The 12,710-nt window shown below is 40.0% G+C and overlaps 1 long non-coding RNA gene across 38 annotated transcripts in view; it reads right to left on the reverse strand.

Moving 5' to 3' along the window:
- Positions 1 to 12,710, reverse strand: part of LOC144756055 (uncharacterized) — a 1,542,626-nt gene that overhangs the window by 497,022 nt on the left and 1,032,894 nt on the right. For 3 of the 38 annotated variants that reach the window (XR_013595032.1, XR_013595051.1, XR_013595043.1), the window contains one exon: positions 475 to 561. The exons of 32 other annotated variants lie outside the window; for them this stretch is intronic. This is a non-coding gene — a long non-coding RNA (uncharacterized LOC144756055). The remainder of the gene's footprint in view (positions 1 to 474; positions 562 to 12,710) is intronic. 3 more of the 38 variants (XR_013595019.1, XR_013595050.1, XR_013595035.1) reach the window with 1 other exon arrangement.

The following is a 12,710-nucleotide window of genomic DNA, read 5'->3' on the forward strand; positions in this document are numbered from 1 at the left end:
AAAACGGTCACGCATATCAATGTATCAATCCAATACGAAACCCTCCAAAAACCCGAAAAATGTTTTAAAAATTTAAAATCCGCTCCTGGCAAACACGAAAAATAGGAGATACATGTCAAAATATAACCATAATAAGTCATACATTAGTTTCTCCGGAAAAAAACACGCTTCCTTCCATGTAGTTTTCATGCGAGGAACCGGAACCTGTAAAAAAACATACATAACGAAACCCACCCACAAATAGCCCATAACATTTGTAAATACACTCACAATTAACATTAACCATGTAAGAAGACATTTCCTAACACTTAAAATAACACTAGAAGTAAAACATACACGACGCATCTATAACGACGACATTTCACCTAAACGCTACATAAACAATTCATACATACACACAAAAACACTACACAGTTCGAATATACCCTCAAACATTACCACTCAGTTATAAATTGTATGTAAAATTAACCTTACCTCTCTCCACGCGAAGCAACTCCCAACAGCGAGCTTCTCCAGTCCTGAATGAAGCGCAATAACCTTACGCGGTAAAAAAGTAGTCCCCTTAAACCATTTTTGAAAAGGTATCATAGAAAATACAATGTTATAGTAAACAAATATAATACATACACATTGTTATTTTAACAAATTAATACACTAGACTCATTATAATTTAAACTGTTTAAAAAATATAAATATATTTAATATTAATTAATATATAGTAATTATTATATATTAATAATATTAAAAAATTATGTAACACTTGAAATAATATATGTAAATAATTTCTTATTGTGTACATTTATTGGAATAACTTTGTGTTTGTTTATAACTAAACATAATAATTGTTTATGGTAATAATTAATAATAATAAATAATATAACTTATTTATTGTTATTAATACAAAAATTATAACCATTTAATATATAAACAATGCCCTGAAATAATGTATTTTTATTTCTCTGAATGTATGTTTTTCAGAAAAGAAGAGATAAATGATTATGTTTAGTAATTAATAATAATAATAATAAATATATTTGTTATTATTTTTATTAATTATTACAAAATGTTTTATAATAATTTCTAAGTATTATAAAAGTATATAATTGCATAAATAATCTTTTGCCAATACCAGATATTATAATTAAACATATTCTTCCCCTATACAGTTATAAAGTTTACAACATAATATATTTATGTTTCATTTAAAAACAACATTTTCTGAAATATGTACCAAAAAATTTCTTCATTTGTATTTCCATATCTTGAGCAAATATAATAATTGTCATGTTACTTTATAAAAATGTAAATTTAAAAAATAAATATTTAATAATATTAATATATAATATTAACATTATTAAATATAAATGGAAGAAGCTGAAAAAAACTGGTTTTTTATTTATTTCAATATAAATACTTGTTACTCAAAGTTAATGATGATAAATATGTTTATTTACAGAAAAAATGTTGTTAAATAATTTTGTGTGATAATTTACAACATGTACATAAATGATAATGTGTTATTCTGGAAATACTACATTTCAAAAAAATGTTATGTTCTTTTTGATTGTGATTGTATTGTAGTACACATAATAAAATTTAAAAATTTTAATAAAGTTTTGTGAAAACATCCATTTTGCATTATTTTGTAATATAATAACACGGTAATGTACAATTATATGCAAATGTGCTGGACACTGACCAATGAATATTTACTACTGCTACTCCAGTCAAGCTAATATCATGGAAGGTGCTGGACACTGACCAATAATTATTTACTATTCCTACTCCAGTCAAGCTAATATCAGGGAAGGGGCTGGATAGTGACCAATGATTAATTACTATTCCAACTACAGTCTAGCTAATATCAGGGAAGGTGCTGGACTCAGAAAAAAAATATATTACTATTCCAACTCCAGTGTAGCTAATATCAGGGAAAGTGCTGGACACAGAACAATTATTAATTACTATTCCTACTCCAGTCAAGCTAATATCAAGGAAGGTGCTGGACACTGACCAATTAATAATTGCTATTCCTACTCCAGTCAAACTAATATCAGGAAAGGTGCTGGACACTGACCATGTATAAATTAGAATTGCTACTTTAGTATAATGTTATGATATAAAATTTTGTCAAATAATTATATATTTTTTATTAATTTTATTTACATTTATTTTTATTATATTTTTTGTAGAGTAGGGACACCTAACGATCTACCTGGGTGCTTTGCCGGAGGTTGCTGCGTTTCTTCTTGCCCTCTGCCCTTGGGACAAAGTGCTGCCGCTGCCTCTCGCCGCACCCGCTCCGCGGCTTCAGTGAGGAAGCGCTGATAGTGAGGCGCTAGAAAGCGGGAGGAGCAGGAAAACACCAACGGCGCCTGCAGCAGGGACTCGGAAGTCCAGGAGTCCCTGCGTTCCACAGGTGCGCACGGACGCGCCCACTGACAGACACGCCCCCGCCTGGCCAGAGTGAAAAGGCGTGCGTTACTATTGCTGCTTGGGACACCTAACGATCTACCTGGGTGCTTTGCCGGAGGTTGCTGCGTTTCTTCTTGCCCTCTGCCCTTCGGACAAAGTGCTGCCGCTGCCTCTCGCCGCACCCGCTCCGCGGGTGCCGCTTCACGGCTTCAGTGAGGAAGCGCTGATAGTGAGGCGCTAGAAAGCGGGAGGAGCAGGAAAACACCAACGGCGCCTGCAGCAGGGACTCGGAAGTCCAGGAGTCCCTGCGTTCCACAGGTGCGCACGGACGCGCCCACTGACAGACACGCCCCCCGCCTGGCCAGAGTGAAAAGGCGTGCGTTACTATTGCTGCTTGGGACACCTAACGATCTACCTGGGTGCTTTGCCGGAGGTTGCTGCGTTTCTTCTTGCCCTCTGCCCTTGGGACAAAGTGCTGCCGCTGCCTCTCGCCGCACCCGCTCCGCGGGTGCCGCTTCGCGGCTTCAGTGAGGAAGCGCTGATAGTGAGGTGCTAGAAAGCGGGAGGAGCAGGAAAATACCAACGGCGCCTGCAGCAGGGACTCGGAAGTCCAGGAGTCCCTGCGTTCCACAGGTGCGCACGGACGCGCCCACTGACAGACACGCCCCCCCGCCTGCAACGTCCCTATTTCACGACCTGCACGACGCTCCGCGGGACGCGAGCGGGACGCCGAGCGAAGCCCGAGCAAAGGGCGGGCAGTCTGTGGCAGTCAGGGGCAGACAGAGGCTGGGCTGGGCCACGTCTCTTACATCCAGCTCTGGGCCCTGGTGGGTTGCGTTACATTGTCCAAAGGCATTCCTTTTATCATGTCAACCCGTTCTGGCAAATTACTTAGGTCTGAGGGCGAAAGGGGTAGTGCTGTTGGGAGCCCAGTGATTGGATCTATGGACCGCTTTATTACGAGAGTGGCGGCGGTCATTGAAAATGAGATCGCCATTTCCGAACGGCGACTCTCCGAGATCTATCTCCCTGACAGACGTTCCTCTCTGGGGGCTGTTGCCCAGGTCTTATCACCTTCTGGTGAGAACACTCATTCTGTTCCCCCTGATGTCCCGGCTGCTTCTGTAGATCTTCCCCAAATGGTAGAAACTGGGAGCTTTATAGATAGGCCGGAACACCCATCTGTGCTTCTATCTAGTGGTGTTATGGAAGTCTGTGGCGCAGATACAGCACCTCCACCTGCTCCCCTAATCACAAGCCCTACTCAAATAATATTGCCAACCTCACCTGCTTATAACGTAGTAAACTCAGTTGGGGCGCAATCTGTGCCTTACCCGAGTGGGCAAAATAAAAGGGCCAAAAATAAAAGGGCAGCATGCTCTAGTAAGGGTAGGCCGGTGAAACAGGCCGCGCTATATAAGCAACCGAGAAAAACTCTTGAGCAGGGTGTGAGGGACGTAAGGGGGTTGGCCCCAGCAGATAAGGTGGTAGTGGTGGAGGGGGGCTCTGTGGACGCACCCACGGGTAGAAATTACTGTTCTCCCTCTACTAGTAGTCCTGCTAATGTTTCTTCAGTGGAGAGGGTAAACACTCTCTTTGTGCCGTTGCTGACCCAGGTTAAGGGTTTGAGGACTAGAATAGACAAATTAGAGCAATCAACCCTTGACGGCTTCTTCTCACTTAAATCTATATTTAAACAGCATAAAAGAGTGAGTGAGAACCAGGCCATGGATCTAAACGAGAGCGCGCCCTCAGTAGTCCCCGCGCAAACTCAGGCGGATTCTAATCACCCAACTAGGGCAAAGAAGGCAAATACTGGCAACATACAAGCACCTGTACCTGTAGTTCCTCCCCCAACAAAAGTAGGGCTCCAACACAAGGGAATCGTAACATCTTCTGAGGTCGCCAAAAGTACACCTAAATTAACATCCCATCCGCAGCCCTTGGTAAGCGGAGGGATGGTAAAGGTTAGCCAAGCCTCTGGTACACAAGACAAAGGCAAGGGAGTAGCGACAGAGAAGGTCACCAAAACTGCCCCTCATCCGGTAGCCCCGGCTACAACTACAACGGTCTCCCGTAAATTTCCACGGCGGACTCCCCCAATAAATTTACCACCAGATTGTCATCCCTTTGTTGGTGTCCTAGTAAACGTTCCCCCACTGAAGGAAGACCAAGTGGAGAATCACCAGTCCCTCAAGAATAAGTGTATTCACTGGCTAAAATTAAATAAGCCAATCCCGAATGGTCTAGATGGGCTAATTTTAAGTGTCCGCAGAGTAGGGTGGATAGGCCAAGGGAAAAAAATACAGGAGGGGGATTGTGTAATTATAAACTTCCAAGATCCCAGAGTGGTGAGTTCCATCTGTGGCCCTATAAAAAATATGGATGAGGTAGGGGTTAAACTAGTGGACCTAACCTTTTTTTATCCGAGGACAATTGTAATGCCATCCCGGGTGGGCCCTAGCACAATCGAATCCGGCCAAGACTGGGACCCATGTGTGGTAGGGGGTCTGGGATACAACGGGTCGAATCCTCCATGGGGGCCAAGGTGTTGTTGACTGGAGGAGGATGACACGAGGGTGGTTGTAGTGCCCGATCCCAGCATGGTAATTGCCATCAGAATGGGTTCAATGACAGTACTATCACCCCGAATATCCTCTCCTATAAGTACAGCCGACAGTGGATTGGTAGACTCTCTCCCCATTCCCTTGGACAGTAATTTGCCTGTTCCTCGTGTGAGGTCTATGGACAGGAGTGTTCTCGCGGCCTGCGACGCACCAGCTGTGACGGACCGTAATTGTAAGGTTCTCAGTTGGAATGTCGCAGGGATCGCAAGAAAACTGGCCCATCCAGATTGGAATGCTTTGGTTGATGACCACGCCATATGCATCTTCCAGGAGACCTGGAGTTTGGATCCATTACACAGGGTGGGATTTTCTTCCTACTATGTGCCCGCTCAAATTTCAGAATCGGGGAGAGGACGTCCCGCAGGAGGCTTGCTTATATGGGTGGCAGCTTCCCTAGACTGTAGAATTGAGGACCTTCAGACAGGTTGTCCAGATATCCAAAATATTATTTTAAGAGACTCTGGGGGTCGCATAATATTGAATATCTATAACTTATATGCTAGAGGGACTAAGGGTGGGAGGAAGTCGACTGTATTATCTCTCCTGGAAAGCTACCTTAGTACAACTTCACACAAGTCGTGTACCCTGGTAGCGGGCGACATGAACTGTACGTTCGAGCCCTTGGGCTCGGATGTTGCTTTAGAGCAAGATGAGGAGTACGCGAAGATAGGGATCCCAATCTTGGAGATTCCTCCCATTAGGAAATGGACACAGGTGGCGCTACAGTTATACACCTTGAGCACTGAATTTAATCTAAGGGCAGTGAATGGGAGGACGAATTCAGATAGGGGGGGGCACATACTTATAACAGACCAGGACATACTTCTAGAATTGATTATATTCTATTAGATATATGTCTGTGGAGCCAGGTGAGGGATATGGTTGTGGTACCCACGATCGAAAGCGATCACAACCCGCTTTCCTTGACCATGGTTCAGTGGTGGTGTCATTTTATGAAGGGGTATAATAACCCCATATTAACTCCCCCAGATGAGTCGGTAGTCTCATTATGTGGAAGGCGCCTAAAATGGGCTAAATTGGTCATGTCGGAGGAAAAAGTTCGAGAAATATCAACCCTTTTAGATCATGCACTGACAAACTTGGGGACCATCCCGGAAGGGGTGGGTAGGGCTTGCGAGGTCTTTGCCTCACTCACAGAGGCGCTGACTAATGTGTTTTCTATCCCCCCGAGTAAGCTAGGGAGGAAAGGAGGTGTAAAGAAAGCTAGCGGGTGGTACACACAACTGTGCAGGCTAAACAAATCAAGACTTGTTGAGGCAGTGAAATCCAAATCCCACCCTGACATATTGGAAGCAAGGAAGGCAGATAATAGATCACTTAAATTTGCTAAAAAGGAGTGGGAAGAGAAATTTTGGGAGGACCTACTTGTCGCGAGTAAAAACAAAGACCCTAGGAGTTTTTGGAACCTTGTAGGCTCCCGGAATAGGCCCGATGAAGCCATGAGACCCTGTAATATCCCCCCACAAATCTGGGTCAAACACTTTGGGGCCCTATACCTTCCGGTGGATGGGGCACTAAATGTTAGGATGCTCCCCCCACTAGTATCTGAACCCCATGGCTACAATCTCTTTTCAGCTCTAGAGATTGAAAGGGTGATTGGGTGTGTAGCCCCCCGGAAGGCAGCAGGCCCAGATGGCTTACCTGGGGACCTCATGCGGGCATATCCAGTGGCCTGGGGAGGGGTTATAGCGGCACTCCTTAATGATATTATGAAGGGGGGGCCAGTGCCCGATTCCTGGAAAGGGGCGGTGGTGGTCCCAATCTATAAAAAAGGTTCCAGAGAAATCCCAGGGAACTACCGCCCCATAAGCCTCATTGACTCCACCCAAAAGATAGCAGGTAAAGCTATCCTGGGTAGGATTCTTCATTGGGTGGAGGAAAACAAAATACTAACAGACTTCCAGGCAGGGTTTCGGCAGGTACAGGGACGATTGAGCAGGTGTTTAGGTTGGCACTCCTTGGATGGAAGGTGGTGGATCTAGGCAAGGGCAGTCTATACTTGGCATTTATAGATCTAAGGACTGCTTTTGACCTAGTTCCCCGGGAGGAGTTATGGAGGGTGCTCTATGGATTGGGGTTACCTCCCTACATTTTGTCCCTCCTTATTAGCCTACACGAACATACCTTTGCCCAGGTTCGTTGGGGGAGAAATGGAGAGATAACTGAGAAGATCCCAGTGTCTCGGGGTGTGAGACAGGGATGCGTCCTAGCGCCCACCCTCTTTTCATTATATGTCAATGGGGTGGTGGACTATCTCCAGCAAGAACCAGCCGATGCTCCTTGTCTAGGGGGAGTGCGGAGCCCAACTTTACTTTTTGCGGATGATACGCTTTTGATTTCTAAGACTCCGCAAGGCCTCCAGAAGTTGCTCGACCGCTTCCAGAACTTTTGTGCTTTAAGGGGCTTGGTAATCAACATAGATAAAACCAAGTTCCTTATTTTAAACCCTCCAAGGAAACTAGGCCGCCCACCCACTCTTAACTCTGTTCCTTTAGAAAAAGTATCCGAATTCGACTATCTCGGAATACGGATTACGGACACCATGAATTGGTCACCCCATATTGCTAAGATGGTCTTGAATCACAAGAGAGTAGGAGGGGCCCTCCTGAGGGAATTTCGGGCTTCACCAAGGAGGTCGCTTGCCCCAGCAATTGACATCTACAAGGCCAAGGGAGTAACATCAGCCCTATATGGAGCAGAACTGTGGGGGCATTGCTGCCTGGATTCCCTGGTAACATCAGAGAGCAAGCTCCTGAAATCTCTAATCGCCCTGCCTCCAAGCACCCCTACAGTGCCTGTGCTGTTGGACACTGGGTGTAAGAATATTAAAGATCAAGCCCGGCTTCGGCCACTCCTTTCATGGGCACGTATTTGGAGGGGTGAAGAGTTAAAATCATATGCTGAAGGGCTGGCAGAGATAATGAGCTTGGGCGGTTGGGCAAAGATCAAGTGGTTGAGAGTCACGAAAAAACTTTTGGAGGTTATTGGGCTTGGGGACTCCTGGTTATCAAGAACGGCTCCACCAAAAGATGTTTTGAAAAGGCTTTACTGGAAATGGGTTGCGGAACAGTTAGTGACAAATTCTAGACACTGTAAATCTACAGCTGCCTTTTTAATAATTAAAGATGTTGCAGTCTACGAACCTTATCTGGACTTAATTACCCTGGCAACTGATCGAGCACTGTATTTTAAATTTAGAGTGGGCTCCCTTCCAGTTGGTGCCCTGGTGTCTAAGTGGAAATCGGGTGTCCACAAGTCCCCCTTTTGCGCCCGTTGCACCACGAGGATAGAGTCTATACCGCACATATTGTTTGAATGCCCGGACTATGCTAAACCCAGGGGCTTTTGGCTCAAACCCCTTTGTCGCAATATGGGCACGCGTAGCCATCTGGTAGCTCTTCGCATCCTTATGACGGACACTTCCCCTCCTATTGTTTGTGGTGTAGCCAAATTTTTAAAACATTTTTGGTTGATTCGTTGCAAGAGATTGTCATTAGCGGTTTAATTCGTTTTTTAGTTAATTTATTCCGACATCACATGTCTTTTTATCTTTTTTAACTGTACATTTAATACTGCTTTTAAAATGTCTTTTTCTAGTTTCTTAAAAATGCTGTATTTGTGTACGCTTTCAAGATATCTTGCATATCGAATAAAAGCTTCAACCAAATTCACTAAATTTATTTATTTGCAGAAAAATTTGCAACTTTTTGTCACTAAAATTTATTCAATTATTTTTTATATTTATATTATTTTGTTGCACACTTTATATTCCTAATACTAATATTATGTTGAATGTATGACATAATATCAACAGACCAAATATCTACATACAAAAATATCAACACAAAAATATCTAAATCAAAAATATCGGAGTCATATCTTCATAAAGGTAAGTACAAAAATATAGAAAAAATAATATCGTAGTACAAAAATTTCGGATTAAAAAATATCGTATTTTTAAAAGTATTATTAATAATGTAAAAATAATTGTAAAATACATAAAATTTTACAAATATTAAATAAAAACATTAAAACATATTAAAAAAATTATAACTAATACATATACATTTAAAATAAATTAAAAACGTAATAATTTTTTGTAATTTTTATTTTTTAAATTTCATTTCATTGATTTAATATAAATTTATTTTATATTTACCCTGTACGCCTGTACCCCAAAAACCCAAAACTGACCCTGAACCCTAAAAATACCCCCTTTATCCAAAAACCCAAAACTGACCCTGAACCCTAAAAATACCCCTTTACCCAAAAACACAAAACTGACCCTGAACCCTAAAAATACCCCTTTACCCAAAAACTGAAAACTGACCCTGAACCCAAAAAATACCCCTTTACCCAAGAACTGAAAACTGACCCTGAACCCTAAAAATACCCCTTTACCCAAAAACTGAAAACTGACCCTGAACCCAAAAAATACCCCTTTACCCAAGAACTGAAAACTGACCCTGCACCCTAAAAATACCCCTTTACCCAAAAACTGAAAACTGACCCTGAACCCAAAAATATACCCCTTTACCCAAGAACTGAAAACTGACCCTGAACCCTAAAAATACCCCTTTACCCAAGAACTTAAAACTGACCCTGAACCCTAAAAAATACCCCTTTACCCAAAAACCCAAAACTTACCCTGAACCCAAAAAATACCCCTTTACCCAAAAACTGAAAACTGACCCTGAACCCTAAAAATACCCCTTTACCCAAAAACTGAAAACTGACCCTGAACCCAAAAATATACCCCTTTACCCAAGAACTGAAAACTGACCCTGAACCCTAAAAATACCCCTTTACCCAAAAACTGACCCTGAACCCAAAAATATACCCCTTTACCCAAGAACTGAAAACTGACCCTGAACCCTAAAAATACCCCTTTACCCAAGAACTTAAAACTGACCCTGAACCCTAAAAAATACCCCTTTACCCAAAAACCCAAAACTGACCCTGAACCCAAAAAATACCCCTTTACCCAAAAACTGAAAACTGACCCTGAACCCTAAAAATACCCCTTTACCCAAAAACTGAAAACTGACCCTGAACCCAAAAATATACCCCTTTACCCAAGAACTGAAAACTGATCCTGAACCCTAAAAATACCCCTTTACCCAAGAACTTAAAACTGACCCTGAACCCTAAAAAATACCCCTTTACCCAAAAACCCAAAACTGACCCTGAACCCAAAAAATACCCCTTTACCCAAAAACTGAAAACTGACCCTGAACCCTAAAAATACCCCTTTACCCAAAAACTGAAAACTGACCCTGAACCCAAAAATATACCCCTTTACCCAAGAACTTTAAACTGACCCTGAACCCTAAAAAATACCCCTTTACCCAAAAACCCAAAAGTGACCCTGAACCCTAAAAATACCCCTTTACCTAAAGACTGAAAACTGACCCTGAACACTAAAAATACCCCTTTACCCAAAAACTGACCCTGAACCCAAAAATATACCCCTTTACCCAAGAACTGAAAACTGACCCTGAACCCTAAAAATACCCCTTTACCCAAGAACTTTAAACTGACCCTGAACCCTAAAAAATACCCCTTTACCCAAAAACCCAAAAGTGACCCTGAACCCTAAAAATACCCCTTTACCTAAAGACTGAAAACTGACCCTGAACACTAAAAATACCCCTTTACCCAAAAACCCAAAACTGACCCAGAACCCTAAAAATACCCCTTTACCCAAAAACCCAAAACTGACCCTGAACCCTATAAATACTCCTTTACCCAAATAATATTATTTAATTACCAATTAATTATTAATTAACAATAACAAAGAAGTTAATATATTAGCACATTAGCTGTAATTAATTTAATGTAATAATTAATAATATTTGTTCCCAATTAATTAATTAACAATAACAAAATATTATATATATAAAAATTACTCTATTTAATGTAATTAACTAATTAATATTAATTAATTACCAATTAATTACTAATAAAAAATATGTACAAAATTATAATAATTAATTAACTAATTAATATTAATTATTTACCAATTAATTAATAATTAAAAATATTTACAAACATATATGAATTAATTATTTATTTTAAATTACTCCCCAACCTATTAACCCAACATCCCGCTCCTAAACATTAACTACAATTTATAACAATAACAAAGAAGTTAATATATTAGCACATTAGCTGTAATTAATTTAATGTAATAATTAATATTATTTTTTCCCAATTAAATAATTAACAATAACAAAATATTATATATATAAAAATTACTCTAATTAATGTAATTAACTAATTAATATTAATTAATTACCAATTAATTACTAATAAAAATATGTTCAAAATTATATTAATTAATTTACTAATTAATAATAATTATTTACCAATAAATTAATTATTAAAAATATTTACAAACATATATTAATTAATTATTTATGTTAAATTACTCCCCACCCTTATCCCCTATTAACCCAACATCCCGCTCCTAAACATTAACTACAATTTATAACAATAACAAAGAAGTTACTATATTAGCACATTAGCTGTAATTAATTTAATGTAATAATTAATATAATTTTTTCCCAATTAATTAATTAACAATAACAACATATTATATATATAAAAATTACTCTATTTAATGTAATTAACTAATTAATATTAATTAATTACCAATTAATTACTAATAAAAAATATGTACAAAATTATATTAATTAATTAACTAATTAATATTAATTATTTACCAATTAATTAATAATTAAAAATATTTACAAACATATATTAATTAATTATTTTTTTTAAATTACTCCCCACCCTTATCCCCTATTAACCCAACATCCCGCTCCTAAACATTAACTACAATTTATATTACTATTAATAAATTTTAATTTTTTTTTAAACCTTTTTTCTACATATTATCGATATTTTTTACTTTGACTATTTATCGATATTTTGTCTTGTCGATTTTTTTGAGTCGATATTTTTGTACTCGATATTTTTTTATCATTATTTTAATCGATATTTTTCCCAACTATATTTTTGTTATCGATATTTTATTATTGTCGATATTTTTAACTCGATATTTTGTCCATTCGATATTGTGGAGTCGATATTATGTCTAGTTACCGTTGAAAACGTAGAGAGAACCCATTCTGAAGCGTAGCTAGCACCCACCGATCCCTTGTGATAGCTCGCCACTCTTCGAGATGATTTGCGATACTTCCCCCCACTGGAGTGGTGGATGGCGACGGGGGAAGTGAGCACTCATTGCTTAGACTGCGTCTTGACGGAATTGTTGCCTTGACGCTGGTTTCCTCTACCTCTTGAGGAACGTCTTTTACGGAATTCTTTTTTCTTTTCAAGGCCTACAGCCTTTAGCGTGTCCAGTTCCGGTTTTATGGATGTCATTTCGTCATCCGTGTGAGATCCGAACAAAGAGGAACCAGAAAACTGAAGATTGAGGATACGTGACTGCGCTTCTGGCTTGAGCGCTGTAAGTCGTAGCCAGGATGATCTCCTTGCGCATACTCCATGAGCATAAGCATGTGCCGAAAGGGTAGCTCCGTCCGCCGCAGCACTGATGACCTGCTTAGAAACCTGACTGCCTTCTGTTAGGATTTCTTCAAAATCCTTGCGATCTTCCTGAGGCAGCTTCTCAGTGAGAGA

The sequence above is a fragment of the Lissotriton helveticus genome, chromosome 5_1, assembly GCF_964261635.1.
Source record: "Lissotriton helveticus chromosome 5_1, aLisHel1.1, whole genome shotgun sequence".
NCBI lineage: Eukaryota > Metazoa > Chordata > Amphibia > Caudata > Salamandridae > Lissotriton > Lissotriton helveticus.